Source organism: Panthera onca, chromosome B4, assembly GCF_046562875.1.
Source record: "Panthera onca isolate mPanOnc1 chromosome B4, mPanOnc1 haplotype 2, whole genome shotgun sequence".
NCBI lineage: Eukaryota > Metazoa > Chordata > Mammalia > Carnivora > Felidae > Panthera > Panthera onca.
In genome coordinates, this window is record NC_138345.1 from 96,666,676 (window position 1) to 96,688,405 (window position 21,730).

Below are 21,730 nucleotides of genomic sequence, written 5' to 3' on the forward strand. Positions count from 1 at the left end.
ATGTAGCTTTCTAAAATTATTTGTAAGCCTAAGCAAGCCTATTCTGTTTATTTTGGATGTGTGTGTGTGTTTGTATAAATTCTCTCTTATTTACACTAATGGGATTGCATTAAATAAATTATTATGTACTTTGCTTTTACCAGTTAATAACATATTTTAGAAATTATTTTAGATCAGTCAGTCAAGACCTACTACATTGTCTATATTTTCAAAATGCATTTTAATTGTATTTAAAGCAGTGGTAAAAATTAAATTTTACCCTCCCTTTCCTATACTCCTATCTAAAAGCATCTATTTTAAAAACGTTTTTGTTTGTTAAAAATTCCCTTGGTGGTTCCTTCAAGCCACTAAATTATATGAGTGAACTTCTATTATTATCTTTGGGCAATCACTATCAACTCCCTTTCACGAAACATGAGTATTTGGCTTATTTATACTGATTCTCTTTCTTCTCCTCTTTTTTTTTTTAACTGTCAACAGGAAAAGTACTTTATATCTTTTTAACTTTATGGAGATATAATTGACATATAACACTGTGTAAGTTTAAAGTGTACAAAATATTGATCTGAAACATATATAGTGCAATATGATTGCTATCATGATGTTAGTTAACTCCATCACATCACATAATTGCCATTCTTTTTTGTGATGATATCATTTAAGATGTACTTTCAGCAATTTTCAAGTATACAATACGGTATTGTTAACTATAATCACAATTTTGTGTGTTAGATCCCCAGAACTTATACATCTTGTTCATCTTGTATTTTTCTTTCTGAATTATCACACTCAGCATGATGCCTTCAAGGTTCATCCATGTTGCCTCAATCAGTAAGATTTCCTTCTTTCTCATGGCTGAGTTATATTCCATTGTATGTAGACGCCACACCTTCTTTATCTATTCATCAGTTGACAGATGTTGCCATATCTTGGCTATTATGAATAACACCGCTATGAACATGGGAGTGCAGATATCTTTTTGACATCCTATTTTCATTTTTCTTGGATATACATCCAGAAGTGGGACTGTGAAGAAGAAGAAGAAGAAGAAGAAGAAGAAGAAGAAGAAGAAGAAAAGGAGGAGGAGGAGGAAGTGGAGGAGGAGGAGGAGGAGAAGGAGAAAATAAAAACAATCAACAAAATGAAAAAACAACTTCTGGATGGGAGAAAATATTTGCAAATCATGTATCTGAGAAGTGGTTAATATCCAAAATATATTTAAAAAAAACTCGTATAACTCAATAACAAAATATAATCTGATTTAAAAATAGGCAAAGGAACTGAAAATGAATTTTTTCAGAGAAGACATACAAATAGCCAACTGGGACAAGAAAAGGTGCTCAACATTACTAATCATCAGGGAAATGCAAATCAAAATCATAATGAGGTATTACCTGACATGTCAGAATGGCTCTTGTCAAAAAGACACGAGAAAACAAGGGTTGGTGAGGCCATGGAGAAAAGGAATCCTTCCTGCACTGTTGGTGGGAATGTAAGTTGGTGCAGCCACTATGGAAAACATTATGGAGTTTACTCAAAAAATTAAAAATAGAACTAACATACAATTTTCCTTTTCCCCTCATTTTTGATAGTCATATTGATTATTTTGTAATTTTGAATTATATATTTATAACGCTTTCTAATTTTCATGAACTTCAATCAGTATTTAGAATCTCCTCAAGTACTCTTACCTTCTGAGAGAGAAACGGCCGTAAAATCTATTCTCCTTTTCTTTCATGGTAAAAAAGATTTTGTGGTTTCCCAGCTATGAACAATTGCCAGACAGATTTGCTGCTAAGTGCTACCATGTGACAAAGATTTTGCTCATATCACATAAGTGGAAATGATGTCTGTTAGCTTCAGGTTGCTTATGTTAGCTACAGTTGCTTATGAGAAAATCTCTGCTTTCTCTTCTCTTCCCCTTTCCCTGGCTGAGAAGGTGATTTTCAGTATGGCCTTTGATGCTATATATTTAATATTGCAGAACTGTCATATCCTTGGCTTCTGAATGACTGCATGGAGAAGAACCATTTATTGACTAGGAACTTTGTGACATGAGAGGAAAACAAGCTATCTCTTTTAAGCCATGGCATTTAGGAGTGTCTAGGTAATAATATCTTAGCTTTTTATTCTAAGAGATAAAATTTCTCCTGTGCCCATAACTTCCTCACTTCCCATCAGCTATACTGTATGCAGCATATAGAATTAACGCCATGCCCATATCCCCTTATCACTCACCATGCTGGTACATGCCACAGTGTCCGACTTCAGGTTCCTGCCACTGTAAGTCTCAGGGATTCTCCATTTACATTCAGGGCTTCTGGAAATACCGGGGGAGGTACCACTCCAGGAGCAATCCTTGGCCAAGGATGGAATGAAGTTTGAAGATAAATACTTCAGTTTTCCTCCCCTTTGGGAAGAGTAATTTAGAGACATGTTTTACATTGTCTCCAAGAGTTCTCTAGCAAGATTGCATTTTAATTCCCATATCAATAACATACTCATTATTTTAGAGAGACAGAGAGAGCAGGGGAGGGGGGTCAGAGGTAGAGCGAGAGGCAGAAAGAGAGAGAGAATCTTAAGCAAGCTCCATGCTCAGCATGGAGCCCAATGCGGAACTTGATCTCACAACCCTGAGATCATGACCTGAGCTGAAATCAAGAGTCAGATGTTCAACCAACTGAGCCACCCAAGTGACTCGATAACACACTCTTTATTTGGCTTCCTTTCCTCATTTGTCTTACCTCCTTTTTCCACTGCCAGTGCTTTTTGGGAATAACTCTCAAATAAGCTGCTTGCCCTCAGATTCTTTCCTTAGGGTACGTAGGGTACGTTTGTTGAGAAGTAGTACCAGAAGTTTACCTCTTCATGTGAGATTCTGGAATTGAAGAGCTAATCAGTTAGTCAGAAGAACGCCATCACCAACTCTCCATAAACTCACAGTGATGGCTTCTTAGGGCTAGTTAATGGAGGAGCAAACACCTGGGCCTGGGTCAGGGATGGTGTGCTTAATATGTTGGCATAAGCGGGAAAAGAACTGTTGCTACACTACTACCACTGAGAGGTAGCTCTGCAAGACAGCCGTGAGAGAAAACCCTCCTAATGGGAAGAACTTCATTCAGTCCACCTTGTCATAAACCTTATGGAGGGAAGAAAGTGACCTGGGGTAAGAAAACTCCTGAGAATTGCTTTATAGCTTGATAGTGGATGGATGCATACCTCAATGTGCCTAACATCACAATTACTAAAGCTCTTACCTGTGACAAATTGTGATGAGACACAAGTGGAAGGGGATGCATTGGCTTATGTCATAGCTCTAGCCCTTGTGAGACATGAGGAAAATAATCATTATATGAATCCTGGTGTTGATTTGCTATGGCTAGCTTCCATAGAAATCCTGAAGGAAGAATATGAAAGGCTCAGGTCAGCTACCATATAAGAAAGGGATTGTACAAATGCCAGAGGGTCTCCGGGGTTATAATAAAGATAATCTCAAATCTTAAAGCTAAAGGGATAGAATCTGCTAAAAATCAGGTCCAAAACCTGATTTTCAGAGTGGCACTGTTATTTCACCTTCTTACATCAAAGTCAAGACCTGAGAGGGAAGGAGTGGGACCCTTAGAGCTGGATGAATATATTTGGGTAAACAAAGTTGAGATGCTTGATTTCCCATATTTCCACGGTTGCTCTAGGTCAGCAGTAGTTCTACACCTTCTTAGCAAAAGGAGAAAGCCTCTCTTTGCTTGCACGCATACATTCCTCAGGATCTTTCCCTGCTTCCCTTTAGACCAATCAATAGACCTGTCTCAGCTTGGTTGAAGTAGTGAAGAATATATCTTCCTCAATGTGTTTATGTCCCAATAAACCCATTATAAGTTGAAGATACTGTAAGTTGAAAATACATTCAACACACCTAACGTACTGATGAACATCATAGCTTAGCCTAACCTACCTTAAATGTGCTCAGAACACTTACATTAGCCTACAGTTGGGCAAAACATTTAACACAAAGCATATTTTATAATAAAATGTTGAACATATCATGTGATTTAATATTGTACTGAAAAACAGAATGGTTGTATGGTACAGAAGTGTTGTAACGGTATCAGTTGTTTACCAGCATGATTGCATAGCTGACTGGGAGCTGAGGCTCACTGCCTCTGGGAGAGAATCCTATGGCATATCCTTACCTGGGAAAAGATTGAAATTCAAAATGTGAAATACAGTTTCTACTGAATGTGTGTTACTTTTGCACCATTGTAGAGTCAAAAAATTGTGAGCTGAACCATCATAAGTCTGGGACCATCTGTACTGTAACTGATGAGAGGAAAGGGGTGATTTACCAAAAGAGCAGTAGGATCTGGTTAAATTATACTACCAGATAATGGGATAACATGGCTCAGGATGAGTCTTAAAATGCTGTACCAGGAGTATAGGTCAGAAGGTGGAACATAAGACAGGGTAGTATACACAATGATAATGGAGGTAGTCTCTCATAACTCAGGATTTAACAGTATGGAAATAGGGTTATGAGCTGGTCCTATCATTTTGTTGGCATGACTCTTTGAAGCTTGGAATGATAGATTAGAGTAAACAAAGCAAACTTGCTAGAACTGCCTTAGCAAAGTTATTGCACAAGTGGTAAAAGATTCAGAAAACCAAACATGTTAGAATGAATTTATTTTGTAAGTCTTGAAAAAATTACCATCTGACTATGTTTTCTGGAAGGGCTCAGAGAACACATTTTTTTTTTTACCAAGGTGGTAAGGAATTCACTATTAAGAAGGGCACCAGCGTGGATGAGGAATATAATGGTGATTGTCTATGTAGGTTTCTGTTGATAGAAAATGCTTGTATAGAACTCATCTCTCTGGGGCCAATATAGATAATAAAATTATGGCATATTTGATATATGGTGGCAGCACTTAACCATCAGCAGAAGAGTAGATATAATTATGATGGGCATCAAGGTCAGAATGGCATGTAGAGGACTACTTTGGGAGATGTACATTAGCTTATAGACCATAGATCTGTTATGAATAAGATAGATGGTTGGCTACTAATGACCCTGTCTCATGGTCAGCAAACTGCAACCTGTAGGTCAAAGACAGTCATTTGCCTATGGAACATAACCGCATCCATTTGTTTACTTATTGTTTATGGCTACTTTGTGCTATAGTGGCAAAGTCAAGTAGGTGCAATAGAGACTGCATGGTCTGCAAAGCCTTAAAATATTTACTACACAGCACTTTACAGAAAAAGTTTGCTGACCCTGACCTACATAATCAAAGAAGGTCAAGAACGAGCAAGTGAGAAGGAGATTGATGGCAGCCTTAGTGATGGAAAACCACAATTCTTGTTTCTGGACCCTAGACAGTTTCCAGGCTCTGGGTTATTGACTGAAGAGATGGAAGAAGGAATATACATAGAAGGCACATTCAATAGCCTTTCTCTGATTCCTTTCCTTTTAATAGAATGACATACATGGGGGAAAGGAGAAATACTCAGATCTTTGGAGAGCACTTAGATACAGGTTCTGAGCTGACACTCAAACCAGAAGACCTAAACCTCAACTGGCCACCTTATAGAAGGGGATATATAGAGACCACGTTATAAGTGAAGTCAGTCCATGTCCACTTTACAGACGTGCAGTGTAGTTATTTCTCTGGTCCCTGGACCTCACATTTGTTTCTTGACCAATGATTCTGTCACCTACCATTGTAGCAGTAACTCTTCTTTCTTTCTTTCTTTCTTTCTTTCTTTCTTTCCTTCTTTCTTCTTTCTTTCTTTTCTTCCTTCAGAGAGATCATGAATGAGCAGGGTGGGGGCAGAAGAAGAGGGAGAGAGAGAAACTTAAGTAGACTCCACACCCAGTTCAGAGCCCAACTCAGGGCTTGATCTCACAACTGTGACATCATGACCTGAGCCAAAATCAAGAGTCAGATGCTCAACCAACTGAGTCACCAAGGTACCCCACAGGAACTCTTTCTAAACTTATGAGTACATCCTCTTTGAGAACTGCTTAAGGCCAGCAAATGGAGCTATAAAACCATTTGGAGCTGCAAAACCATTGGGCCTGAATCATGGATGGATTGCTTGATATGTTGGTGCAAATGAAGAAAGGAAATCTGCCATACTACTATAACTTGGGGTGGTCCTGAAAGATATTAGTGATGGAAAAACTGTCCTAGTGAACAGAACTTCATTCAATATCCCTTGTCATCAGCTTTACGTGAAGAAGGAAGTGTGTCAAGACACAAAAACTCCTGGAAGTGAATAGCTTTGCAGGTTGTTCTATCCCTGAACAGAAAGTGTAAGAGCAGAATGCTGGAGACCAGAGGCTATGGGGAAGAGGCATGCTGATGGACACATGTGGGAGTGGTACAAATGTTTGTGGGTCTTTTTTGTTTTATGACAATTCTTACTACAGAGTATCAATTTCAGAGAAGCACTCAAACCACATGGGCAGAATTATTTGTCTAGTATATGTTAGCCACCCTCTGTTTTTCCATGTTAGTACTGCATGACTAGCTCATGAACAGAGAAGGTATGTTGGCTGGGATAATGGCTCTCTATGAGCCTAATAGCATGAATTCTCTTTCAGCAAGGGCGATCTACCACTGAATATCTGGCCAGTCAGCCACAGAACTTAACATTAAACCCTCCATGTGGCATCATGTTTTTAGGAATGCAACCAGTCACTTGTTGACTAGTTGATTATATTGACAGCAGTTCATCTTTACTGAGATTGATATGTATCACTACCAATAGTGTCTCAGAATAGCTAGCAGAATTGTCCAAGGGCTCACAGAATGTCTGATTTATTGTCAAGGGATACCCACATACCATCACCTAGGACTAAGGATTCACTCTGAGATTAAGGAGGTTTCACAAGGGACATTTGACCATGGGATTGACAGGTCATGATTTGCTGATCTTTTCTTTTTTAATGTTTATTTTTGAGAGAGAGAGAGAGAGAGAGAGCATGCACAAGTGGAAGAGGGGCAGAGAGAGAAAGAGAGAGAGAAAGAGAGAGAGAGGATCGAAGCAGGTTCTGCTCTGACAGCAGTAAGCCCGATGCAGGGCTGGAATTCACAAATCGTGAGATCATGACCTGAGCCAAAGTCAGATGCTCAACCAACTGAGCTGCCCAGGCGCCCCAGGAAATGCTAATCTTATGGAATGTTGGAAGGGCCTCTCAAAAGTGCACATAAGGAGTCAGCTTGGGGAAGACACTCTACAATATTAGAACATTGTCCTTCAAGATGCAGTACTATAAATAGCCAAAATACATGGGTCTACGAAACAAACAGTGGAAGTAGAAAGTCTTCAACTCCTCATTACTCCTATTTATCCAGAGAATTTGTGCTTTCTGTACCTGCACTTAGGTTCTTAAGGGACTAAATATCTTGGTGCCTGAGTAGGGTGTGAAGTAGGGTGAAAGCTACAGCGAAGGACACAGTAAATGTTCAACTAAATTTTAAACTAAAGCTGCTACGCAGTCATTTTGGGCTCCTCATGCCAGGAGTTCAGCAGCCAAATAAAGGAGTTACTACATTAGCAGGAGTAATTGGCCTTATTATTATGTAGACACTGAGGCAGTGAGGAGTATTTCAGGACTCAGGGCATTCAGCAAGTTGCCTTTCACTGTTTCTATGGGCACTAATAATTATGAATGAGCAATTTCAGTGACCAGGACCTGGCAAGGGCAAGGTGACCAGAGACTCAGACAGCTCCTAATGAAGGTGTGGGAGATCCACCAAGCAACAAACCTAGAGCAGAAAGCTGTCCAAAGGGGAGGGGAATCTAGGATGAATGCTAGAGGAGGGAAAAGATGAACACCTAGGATAGCAGCTTGTCCCAGAAACCCTTTTAACTTAGAAGTCTTCTTTCCTAAAGAAATTTTGACTGGCCATTAACTTGAAGAAGAGGTGGCACATAGGGATCTTATCTTGGGGTGTGGGTGGATCTGAGTGATGGAAGGTGGGGACTTTAGCAGAAGCTGTTGATACCACTCTCATAGCCCGTGAGCACTCCTGTCCTCATACTTGATGGTGTCTCCTGTAAACACCTGGGCTTCCCACAGGGCAGGTCATTAGTATTAGGCCTTAGCAAATAGAGGCGGAATTTGGAGCAAAAATGCCCCAGGTTCCTGTCCCTCAGTAGAAAATAACTCTGAGGCTGGTTTTACACTGTCTCTTAGAGTTTTCCGGGGTTGAGGCTCAGATGTCCATGAAAGTAATGTGATCAATAATGTTCCTTCTATTGGTTTCCTTTCCTTCCGTCTCATTTCCTCATTCTCTTGTTGGTATTTCCTGGGATTCTTTCCCTAGTAAAGGAATTGCACTCAAATCCATATCCTCGGGTTCTCATTCTAGGGAAATCCAACAAAACACAACCCTTTGTTCCTGCTGTATAGTTTACATTCTGTTTTGTCATTATAATCAGTCTTAAAGGCTTTGTCTTTAGATTGACTTTTAAGCTGAAGAGCACTAAAAAGAGTTCACATTATTATGACTAGTTATATATTGTTTGCTACACAACTACATGGATGATATTTTCTTCTCCACATGTCCAGTGATAAGCTGCTGAAAGAAAAAGCTGGAAGTTGAATTACTTTCTTTTCTCACTTTGGATCAATTTACTTAAAATGGTATGCATATTTATTTACTTCACATTAACATTCAGATGCCAGAACCCCACAAGTTGCTAATTCTATGCTTTTAACATTTATATGTATACAAATGCTATCATCTATCTATCTCTATTATCTTTTTGTTATCTATCTACCTATCTATCATCTAGCTATCCAACATATGTATGTATGTATGTGTGTATATATTTTCATAAGCATATGATCATGTCATCTGAGAACAAGGTCAATTTTATTTATTTTCATTTCTTATTCCTTTTATTTCCTTTTTCTGTCTTATTGTATTATCTAGGACCTCTAGAATGATGAATAGAAGTAAGGATAGCTTGTAAAGGCAACCTTACTTCAGTCTGAATTTCTAGCAAAAAGTTTTAATACTTTACCATGCTTGAGACATGGTTTTTTGTAGGTGCCCTTTTTCATTTAAAGAAGTTCCCTTCTATTCTTAGATTGCTAAATATTTTTATTATTAATGAGTACTCAATTTTATCAGGTTTTTTTGCATCTATTATTATTTTTTCTTTATTATGTTAATGTAGTAAATTACCTTCATTTGCTTTTTGAACTTTAAGCAAACCTAATATTTTTGGAAAAAATTAAAAAATGGTTTTGATATAGTATTCCATTAGCATATAATGACATTTGATTTGCTAATACTGTGTTTAGAAAAATTTCTTGCTTTTGAAAAAGACATTGTCCTGTAACATTCCTCTATTGTAATATCTTTATCAGATTCTGTTAACAAAGTTATTCTGTCCTTATCAAACCAATTGTAAAGTATAAACTCTTCCTTCCTCCTCCCCCACTCCTTCTTCTTACACTCGGTAAGTTTTGGGTAAGATTTGTTTTATTTATTCTTTAAATATCTACAGAAAATCTCTGGCCTAGATTTTGTGTGTGTGTGTGTGTGTGTGTGTGTGTGTGTGATTTTTAATTACAAATTCTATTTCTTTATATGCAATTAATTATATCTTACAAGATTATGTCAATCTTCTCTAACCTTTCAAATTTTGGGTAATATGATTTTATAATATCTTTTTAATATTTGTGTTGTCTGTCATGATACAGTTATAAATTCATGATTTTGTTATTTTTTAGTTATTTTTAATTGATATTACAAGTTTTTATAAAAGTTTTGAATGTCCATTTTTTAATTGATTTTTTATTTATTTTTTAAAAAATTTACATCCAAATTAGTTGGCATATAATGCACAAAGATTTCAGGAGTAGATTCCTTAGTGGTCGTTACCCATTTAGCCCATCCGCCCTCCCACAAACCCAACAGTAATCCTGTTTGTTCTCCATATTTATGAGTCTCTTCTGTTTTGTCCCCCTCCCTGTTTTTATATTATATTTGTTTCCCTTCCCTTATGTTCATCTGTTTTGTCTCTTAAAGTCCTCATATGAGTGAAGTCATGTGATTTCTGTCTTTCTCTGATTAATTTCACTTAGCATACTACCCTCCAGTTCCATTCACATAGTAAATATTCATTTTTTAAAGGCAACTCCTTTAGTTGCATTAATTTTTGCTATTACCCTTTTTCTAACTTTTTGAGAAAAATACCTCAATCACTCCTTTGAGCCCTTCTTTTTCATATATAAATTTAAGACAAAAAAATTTTTTTTTATTATTTTGAGAGAGAGAGAGAGAGAGAGAGAGAGAGAGAGAATCTTAAACAGTCTCCATGCTCAGAGTGGATCTCTACATGGGGCTTGACAGGGCTAGAAATCATGACCCTGGTATCATGACCTGAGTTGAGATCAAGAATTGGACTCAACCAAGAGTCAGACACTCAACTGACTGAGCCATCCAGGAGCCCCATAAGGCAAACATTTTTTGAGCATGATTTTATCTATTTTCTGTAAGTTTCGATGTTATATTTTCATTATCATTCATTTCAAAATGATTAAAATTTCTCTAGTGATGTCCTCCTTGACCAATGGATTCTTATTTAGAAGTATAGTATATTGCTTTATGTTTACATATTTGGCTTCTAGCTATCTTTTTAAAATTGAATTTTAACAATTTTGTTAGGTACTGGCCACAAAATCTGCATAATTTCAATTCTTTTAATTCTTGCATTATATAGTCCAACTTATAGTTAGTTTTGGTAAATGTGCAATTGAAAATAAAGTGTTTTCATGGCGCCTGGGTGGCTCAGTCTATTAAGCATCCAACTTCCGCTCAGGTCGTGATCTCGTGGTCTGTGAGTTAGAGCCCCATGGGCTCTGTGCTGACAGGTCAGAGTCTGGAGCCTGTTTCCAATTCTTCTCTCCCTCTCTCTCTGCCCTTCCCCACTCATGCACTCTCTCTTTCTCTCTCTGTCTGAAAAATAAACAAACATTAAAAAAGAACAAGAAAGAAAGAAAATAAAGTGTTTTCTTCAGTTGTGGAGTTGCAGGTATAGTGACCCAAATATGACACTTAAATAATTTATGAATTGCATTTTTCAAATGATCTATATCTCAACTTTTTTTTAAATTGTATTTTTATTTTTGTGTTTGTTTTGCTTTGTTTTGTTGATTAGCTTATTCTCTTCTGAGAAAGGTGGTTTTTTTTTTTAACATTTTATTTTTTGAGTGACAGAGAGAGACAGAACACAAGAAGGGGAGGGACAGAAGGAGGGGGAGACACAGAATCAGAAGCAGGCTGCAAGCTCTGAGCTGTCAGCACAGAGCCTGACTCAGGCCTCAAACTCCAAAACTGTGAGATCATGACCTGATCCAAAGTTGGCCACTCAATTGACTGAACCATACAGGTGCCCCTGAGAGGTTTATTAAAATTTTCCAGTCTGATTATTAATTTTTCTCTTTTTCTTCCCATTTTTGTTCTATACTTTCCAGACTAGATTACTAGTTGCAAATTGTTATATCTTCCTGATGAATTGCCTTTTAATGTTATGAAAAATCCCCCTTTTCATTTATCAATACTTCTTGTCTTTATGTCTACTTTGTATGATACTGATATTGTTACCCTCATTTCCTTCTGGTAATGATTTCATTCTCTTAATTTTCCCATCATTTTACTTTGAACCTTTATATATTTTTATATTTGAATTTTAACTCTTACAGGCATATTGTTTGCATGTTTTTAAAAATCAAGTCTAAGGATCTTTGTCTTTTAATTATTTAGTCAAATTCACTGAAACTATTGGCTGATGTATTTGTAACCAAATCTATCAACATACAATTTGTTTGTTTTTTGTCCTATCTAGTCTCTTGCTTTTCTGTGTTAAATATTTTTTAAATGTTCTACATTCTAGCTGTATTTGATTGTTATATACTCTTTTACTATTCTTATAGTGAGTAACCTGAAGATAACGTCATGAATTCTTTATCTATTAAGATATAAATTATTACTGTGAAGACTTCCCAGATAAGGTGATGATCATAGAACTCATTAACTACATTATTTCTCTCTCACATTTTATGCTACTATTTTCATGCATTTTAATTCTGCCTATATTTTAGTTCCCATAAAACATTATCATTATAATTTTATATGGTCAATATTTAATAGGTATCTTCATATTCACCTTTTCTACTGCTCTTTCCTTCCTACGTCTCCATGCTTCTGTCCGAGATTGTTTCCTTTCCTAAAGATCTCCCTTTGGTATTTCTTTGGTGTACATCTATGGAAAAGAATTCTTGTAGTGTTTGTTCTTAAAAGTACTTTTATTTTGTCTTAATTTTCCAGTCATGAGTGTCTGTGTATATTTAGAATACAATGTCAGCAGTCATTGTCTTTTAGCAATTTGAATATTTTCCAATATTCTCTGCCTTCCATTGTTTTTGTTATCACTCTCATTGTTGTTCTTATGATCATTATTCATATATTTTTGCTCCATATTCTTGTTTTATTTTACTGAATATTAAAATTTTAAATACAATTTGCCTAGGCATTGTATTGTGTATTTTTAAAAGATATCATATTTAGTATTGTAAAACTTTTGAATACCTGGCTTGATACCTGTAGCCATTATTTTACCAAATGTTGATTTTTCCTCATTTTCTCTTTCATCTCCTTCTGTTAATCTTTTTCACCATTTCCATGAGTCTATCATATAATTTTCCATATTTTCTATCCTTTTTTATTTGCTTATGCATACATATTTTTTCCCAGATCTCGTTTCCATTTCATGAATTCTCTCTTCTACCATGTCTGATAAGCAACTAAAATAAACATTCATAGAGTTCTTATTCAATGTTATAGTTTTTGCTTTACTTTCAGAATAATTTAACAGTTGTTCTTGGCTGGGAGTGGGGAAAATGTTAGTTTGAAACAAGGTACTGTACTAGTAGAGAAATGAAAAAAATTGAATAAATTTTCAGTATCTACTGGAATAATCATATTTTTTCCTTTGACCAGCAAATACAGTGAATTTTTAATTTGATCTCTTGATATTTGTTGAAGGATTTTTGTAGTTATAAAGTTAATTTGATTTAATAATGGTATATTTTTGTTTAATTCATTGCTAAATTCAATTTGTTATTAAACATTTTGCATCCATGTACAAAAGTACATTTTTACTTCTGTATACTATCATTTTTAGGTTACTCTGATTTTGCATGAGAAATTTGTTTTCTTTATGCTTTTAGAAAACATACAAAATAGGAGAGACCAAATACTCATTGTTGACGGTAAGAACAGGGAGCTGTGAAAATCTAGATTAGTGGTTCTCTACAAGACGCAATTGCCACCCCCTTCCCAAGGAATGTTTGCCAATGTCTCTAGAAATTTTTGGTTGTCACAACTGGAGTCCAAGGGCGCTATTGGAATCAAGTGTGTAGGGTTGAGGATGTCGCTAAACATCTTACACTGTACAAAACAGCCTCCTAACAAAGAATTATCTTTGTCAAAATATCAACAGTTCTGAAGTCAAAAAATTCTGGTCTAGAGATAGAGCACTTGGCCCAAATTGTGTGTTTGTGTATGTGTGTGTGCATGCACGCGTGTGTGTGCTTGTTAGGAAGGGTGAATCATGGAAACTTCACACTTGAGTAAAAGAAGTAAGGGTAGGGTAAGTGAACCAAATAAGAAGACATACTGGAAATAGTATTCTTTGTAAGCAGCATATGTCAAGCAAATAAGAAAGAATACAATGGTGCACCCAAAAAACTATGTACTTTGATGGGTTTTTTACTATTAAAATACTAGGATCGCGTATTGTGATGGAAGTTGATACTGACAGAGGTTAGCTGGAGTCAGATTATGAAAGACCTTGTATTGAATGCCTGAGAGTTTGGCAGAAGACCCAAGGTCCTGGTAGAATATTTAAAGAGCTGGACAGTGACATGATGAGAAGATTTCCACCCCCCTTTCTTTTCATTTTTTGATGTATAATTAACATACAACATCCTATTAAAGGTGTATGTCATAGTGATTCACAATAGTTATGCATCACAAGATGATCCCCATGATAAGCCTAGTTATCATCCATCACCTTACAAAGTTATTACAAGCAACAAAAGCTAAAATAAACAAATGGAATTACAACAAACTAAAAAGTCTTGCACAATGAAGGAAACTAAACAAAAAGGCAACCTACTGGATGAGAATTCTCATTAATAAAGGGCAGAGACTATACTGGAGGTAAGCAAGACCAGAATCAGGGGAAAAAAGAAAAGAGGCTATTAAAGTAATTCTAGTGAAAGTAGGTAAGAGAGGTGGTAAAGAGAGGGAATTGAAACTTTTTCACATATTAAAATGACAGGATTTATATAAATTCTTTTTTGAGCATGGTGGGTGTTGGAAGTGAGGGTAGAGTTAAGGACAACTGCCAAATTTTGGACTAAGAAAACTACATGAATAGTCATGACATTGGATAAGATACAGAACACAGGGGAGAGAGCAGATTGTTCGGCAATATGATAGGTCTGCTTCTTGTTTTGTTTATATGGAGGTTAAACTGGAATTATCGAATGTGCAGTATGATTAAAAGGTCCAGAGTTTACCAGATAAGTCAAGATTGGAAATATGATTTTTGAAATGTAATTTAGAGTGGATAAGATCACAAAAAAGAATTATAAAGGAGAATTGAGAAGTAGATCTCATTGAACACCAACACTTAGAGCATTGACAAAGAAAGAAGGGGAAGCTTCAAGAGATTTTGTGAAGGAGCAATCAGAGGGAAAGGAAGAAAACCAGAGATGAATGTTAAAACAGAACTGAAAGGAGGAAACTTTCAAAGGCAAGTTAATGGTCAATAGTATCAAATGCTTTTCAGAGGTTGAATTAGGTAAGAACTGTCAAGCACTCCTTAAATATGTAGCACCTAGAAATTCTGGTAGAACAGTGCCAGTTGACAGATTCAAATTGTAGTGGGTTGAATGGAGGTGAGGAAGTGCCCTTAAAATGTTACAACACTCCAGGAAGAGTAAAGGATAGTAGGCCCATTAAACCATGTGGGAGTCAACAAAGGAGATGAAAATTGAGCAGAAGCAATTGCAAATCTTTGCTACATACATTAGCTTTTTATAACAAAACAATTTTCATGTAAAATGTTACCTGCTGTCAAGATCTAAGAGAAAAATACCTTATTTCTTTAAGTCACCTTTTTTTTTTATTTACATCTTTAAATTGTGTGTAAAATTCGGCCTTTTGATTGTATTTCCTCTGGGGCTTTGCCAGAAAAATGTGCTTGGAAATAGACGTTGCTGATTTAAATGCTACATTTACAGTTTCTTTCAGAGATAGCCCATTGTTTTTAATCCATTACACATTGTGAAAAGGAGTGAAAAGGTGGAATGTAAACTGATGTGTTTTTCTACAGCTTTTTTAAAAAAAATTTTCCAAAGACTGGTTTGATAGCACCTGATTGTAGTATCTTCACAATAGAATTCAAAAGTTCAAATTTATGTTTTGTGTTTTTTTTTAAATCTCATAAGAGTGATTAAGAGCATGAAGAAAATTCCAATGGGCACTTTAACATCAATATACCTTTAACGCAAATTGAATACTGCTTTGATAAAACAGACGTAGAAAAATGGAATCTTTTCTTAATTAGCCCTGTGTACATTGTGAGTTATTATCACAAATATGCGTTCCCACTAGCCAACATCATTGTGTTCCTGCCTTCCTTCATTGCTTGGAATGTGCTGCTGGGCAAACAAGTACATTATAATATTAATATAAGAGACTTAATTAGCAAGATAAATCAGTTCACTATATATGTTCCAAAGGCAGTTGTAAGTATATTTTGCATTATTGATAAAACGTTTTTTTCTTCTGTGTGTGTGTATGTGTGTGTCCTATATGTGTAATATATTTGATGTTAGTAGCTTTTAGCAGGAGATATAGCTACTGGGAAAGATTATGAGCTGTTAAATTAAATCATTATTTGTTTTTGTCTGTATCCCTTACTAAATTGTGTGTCTTGGGAAAAGTGACTTAACCTCTCTGGGTATCATTATTCCCAGTTGTAAAATTGAGATCGTGAATAACTTTGGGGGATTTTGTGAACTGAAAATTAGATAATGCATTCATATAAACTGCTTATCATAGTGTCTAGAACTTAATAGAATCACAATAAATTAATTAAATTTCATCTGCCATGTGTTTTCCCAATTTTATAGCATGTATGCTCTTCCCCATATAGAATATAGAAACACAGCTTCTCTTCAGAACACAATTGTGAGTTACTCTCCAGATCCACAGGAATTTTTTGAAACTCTGCCTCCTGTCCTTTATTCTGAGACTTTTCTCTATAACCCTGGTGACTAGTTTTTGTCCTGATCCCTGGCTCTTGTTTTCGGTCTCACTACCTAATTTCATGACATTGATGCTTGAATTTTATTACCAGTTTGGTTTAACTCCTGCTCTGTCCTTGGTTGCCACATTTAGAGCTGCCACAGTTTATGCCCTGTGACTCTCATGTCAGCTCCATCATCACTTCCAGATTTAGATCTTAGGACTCCAGCTTTAGGCCAGTGCCATAGCTCACTTTTTCAGGAAGGGAGTTTGAATATGAGTATTAGTCAGTAAGGTTGTGTAATGCAACTTTTCACTGGCAAGAATAGAGTTTTATTGTGTTGGCTTGCTCCTTATGAGTTTTCAGGAATATTGTACCTACTTAGTACACAATTCTCAGATCACCACCTCCATCACCATTATTTGTGCCTCTTTGTATTATTCAGAACCTTCTGAGCAGGTGCTGATTAATAGGAGAAACTTTGAGGAGGACATACTCATTTTGCCTTCTCAATAAATATTTATTGTGCAATTTATGTTATGCCAAGGGCACTAGAGAGTTGTTTATTGGTTCTTAGCTTCACATTTGTTCATTTATTCTCTTCCCTGTACTACCAAAACTAGGAGTCTGCAAACGACATTTTCCAGACTTCCTCAACAGCTGAGCTTTCATTAAGTTTTGCCAATGGATGCAACAGACCAGAGAGTAGATGGCAGAAATAAGAGAGATGACATTTTGTTTTGGGCCCACGCAGGAACATACTAGTGATATTTGAAGAATTAAAGAAGGCCAGAATAGATGGAGTAAAGAATGAATGAGCAGAAGCACAGAAAGACTTAAGATAAGCAGGCACCAAATTATGTACTCAGGGCCAAGAGGGTGTTGGTAATGGCTTTGGATTTTATTCAAAGTATGATGAGAAGCCATTAGAAGGTTTGGAATAGAAGACTGATATGGTATTTTATGTGTTAAGAGAGCAATTGGCAGCTTTGTTAAAAAATAGTCTATAGGGATATGAAAGCAAGAACTTATCAAGGAGACCAATTTGGCAGTTGCATTAGTCAGGCCAGATGATGACACATGCAAGGTGTGCTGTGGTTTGAAGACACTCTCCATGTAGTATCAAAGGTTCCTTCAATTTTATGACACCTCCACTTCAACAAGTATTTCTACAATTGAAAAAGAAAGGAAAACAAGATGTAGAGAGTCAACAGTTACAATTAAGTGACTTCACCTGAAAATGAAACAAATCATAATCTGCCTATAGTTCTCTTTCCAAGGCAAATCACAGCAGGTAGAGGAAAGCACAACTTCTTTGTACCCGCAGTAGGACAGAATAAGATATTGGTTAACACATGTTCTCCACAGAGGGTATTTCAGTAATCTAGAAGAAAGATAATGATAGTGGCAGTGGAAGTGGCAGGAAATGTTTAGATTTGAGATGTTTTTGGATGCATTCTGATAGTATAATTGAAAGATATGCTGATTAGTTGGAGGTGGATGTTAGAGAAATAGAATAGTCAAGGATGACTACAACGTTCGAGACTGGTGTAATGAATGGAAAGAGGTGCTTTTACTGTGACAGGGACACTTGAGGAATGGCAAGTTGGGGGATGTTCAATTTGAGGTGATGATTAGGCATTCAATTGGAGATGTCATGAATCTAGCAGTCTAGTGAGAGGATCAGGCTTGAAACATATTTGGGAATCAACAGCAGTCGAAGGCGCTTAAACAAATAGACAAGAGGATGACAACCATAGGGCCAGACAAATAACTGGATTTGAAAGGTGAGTGAAAGGGAAAGATATTAAAAATGATTAAAAATCTTTTGTAGCCACCAGATAAGATGATAATGTTTTCAACTGTAACAATGCAAAAAGAAGGAAGAACCAATGTAGGGTTAAGAAAATGCATTCATGTTGAACATAGTCAGAATGAAGCCTCTCTGGATGTTGAGATCATTGAAGGAGAGAGAGAAATGACCAGGAGTGAAAACAGAATGTTGAAGAAAAATCTACACTTAGAGAGGGAGAAGACAATTTAGAGAAATGTTCAGTAAGGCAGAAAAACCAGTCACAAGTTGTCATAGAATCAAGAGAGCTGAGAGCTTCATGAAGGAGGAGGCGGTTAACAGTGTCAAATGCAGCAAAGTTTGAAATCTATAGCAAAAGTATAGAGTTTGGATTATCTGATAACTCATGGTTTTGAATTATCTCTATTTCCTTGTCCCTGATTCAGCTGACTTTGGTCATGACAAGTCAAGGCAATTTCTCTGTCTTCTGAAGATTTCCATGACTCTGGAACTGCTTAGTTATTCAGAGATTGAAAAGGAAAAGGACAGAGTTAACTTTATACTGTTATTATGAAAAGAATTTTAGTGAATAATTAATAACAACAATAATAATAATAGCTAATATTTACTGAGCTTGCACATGCCAGGCTCTATTCTATTCTATTTCCTTACATGTATTATTTCATTTAATATTCGCAACTATCTCTGAATTAAAAATTATTTCTTGGGGTGCCTGGGTGTCTCAGTCAATTAAGCGTCAGACTTCTGCTCAGGTCATGATCTCGCAGTTCATGAGTTTGAGCCCCATGTCCGGCTCTGTGCTGACAGCTCAGAGCCTGGAGCCTGCTTTGGATTCTGTGTCTCCCTCTCTCTCTGCCTCTCCCCTGCTCATACTCTGTCTCTCAAAAATAAACAAACGTTAAAAAAATTTTTTTAATATTTTTTGATCACACATCCTCCTCTACCTACTCTCCTACACATCCTCCTCTACCTACTTTTTTCTTGTTTCCTTTGTAGCAAAATTTCTTGAAAAAGTTAGCTAAGAGCTACCATCTCTTGTTCCTCCTTTTCCGCTTTCTCTGGAACTCACTCTAATAGGGCTTTTGTCCTCACCACTTTACCACAATTTCTCTTGCACAGGTCAAGAGTCATTTCCTTGTTACCAAATTCAGTGGTCACTTCCCATTGCTCATCTACTGATAGCATTTGAAATATCTTATTCCCTAATCCTCTGGAGTTCTCTTAAGTTCTCCTCCAACAGTCCATGGTACCTAATATCACCCTCATTGACTAATTAGGCTCAAAGAAGTTAAGGGCATTGCTCAGTTGCTGGTGTCTATGATCTTCTGTAACTTCAGATGTTGGAATGCCTTAGAGCTCAGTTCTTAGAACCATTATCTATCAACACAACTACGCAGACAATGTTATTTGGTGTCATGACCTCAGATAATATAGCTATACACTGATCGATTCCAGATTTACATTCCTGTCTGACAAACTTCAGTCTTCTGTAAGAAAATACCTACCCGTGGGCACCTTTAAAATATCATGTCTTTAACCTCTGTAATATATCATGTCCCTTAACTTCTCCACCAACAGTGCTCTTGTTCTAATTGTCACCATTTCAGTAGATGGCAATTTCTCCTCTCCAGATGCTAAGACAAAATCCCTCCTCTTTCTCTCCCACCCCATAGCCAATATGTTAGTAAATTCATTTAGATCTACTTTCCAATTATATCAAGAATCTGATCATTTCTCAGCATGTGCACTGGGCTACTGAACTAGTTGGAGCTACAATTATTTCACTTCTTAGTCTCCCTTATGTTTCTACTCTTTCTCTCATATAGTCTTTTGCAACACTTAAGCCATGGCTGTTCTATAAAACAAACAAGTTTGTACTGCTCTTTAGGACATCTGCCAGTGGCTTCTCATCTCACTTAAGGTAATAATCAAAATCTTAACCTTGACTCAAAGCCCTGTGTAATTTGTTACCATCCCATTCACTGTCTTCTACCTCTTAAAATTCACTTTCTGTTAATTTCCCTCTGTTTCACTTTGCTGAATGCTCATTGGCTCCCCTGCTACTATGTGTACACACCACACATGTTCTTGGCTTAGGTCTTTCCTTTTCCTAATCTTTCCCTAGAATGACTTTTTTTTTTTTTCCAGAGTATCTACATGGCTTGTTCTCAGACTTCCTTTAGATCCCATCTTCTTAATGAGATCTTCCTTGACCATCTTTTCTAAAACATTGACAGCGTCCCCACACTCCTGTACTTTTACTTTCTTCTTTTATCCTATATCATTTCTGTTTTTAATCACACCTTGCCTAATCTTATCTTTGTTTATTATCCTCTCCCCCATGTGAGTTCTACGAACTCATAAATTACGCTTTTTTACTGATATATTCTCCAGCACCAGCAACGGTCCATGGTACATAATATCACCCTCATTTACTAATTAGGCTCAAAGAAGTTGAGGGCATTGCTCAGTTTGTAAGTGGTGGAGCTGGAACGCAAGTCCAGAAAGTTTGAGTCTGGAGCCCATGATTTCATTAAGTATGTTGAATATTCACAGATACTCCCAACTTCTACCCAGCTATCTGAATCCACCCACTACATTTCTAATAATTTGAGTTACCTTCACAGGTCTCCGTGGAATTTATTTTAGTTTGATTTTATTTAAGAACATGAATTCATGGCAGCAAGAGCCACAAAGAAATGGTTTCCTGTCCCCCGAAGCCACTCCAATCATCCTTAAACCATATTCTACTGTCCATAGGGAAGGCTTTGCTACCAACACTAATAACTAAGATCTGACAGATTTCCAATAGAACATAAGGTAGATAACCTTATCAATTTGGCTTGTAAAAATGAGGAGTAATTAGATAATTGGAAACAACTTGATGAATAGTAACATTTGAGACTTCAATAGAAATAAATAGAATAAAGTGAGTAAAAACTAAGAAAACTGATACAAAACATCTTGGCACTCTAACTATGAAGATTATAGAAGAAAGAGATCGTAAAATAATTGGAAATACACACAATTATTTCTTTTAATTTTAGCTGTAAATTTGCTTAACCGGATTTTTTAAACATCTTCTTAAAAGGGGATCATGGGATACTTTCCTACTTATTTTTTTATGTGTATCAGCTTTATTGGAGAATTGAAAGGTTATATGAGAAAATGCCAATACAATGCGCTTTAATAAAAAAAGTAAAACCTACCTTTTCACGTATGTACAGAAACAAATAGCAAAGTAAGCTTATCCAAGTCACTGTATATCCAAGAGTCTATATCACTCTGGAGAAAAGTCATGTAAATTTTATGTTCCTGTCTATGCAATTAAAATTAAGCTGTAGTTGAATTGCACACTTAGAATAAACTAAAAGACCATTTTTTGGGCTTTATATAAATTCCATGAATAGATAACATGATTAGTACAATATAAATGCATATGAATAAGAAAATTTTTATACCTCTCACTGCCACCTATACTTCCTGTCCTGTACTTTAACAAGTATTTTCAAGATGCCCTCAATTAAAAAATAAATAAATAAACTGTCACCATTATTCTAATGTGTTTTAAGC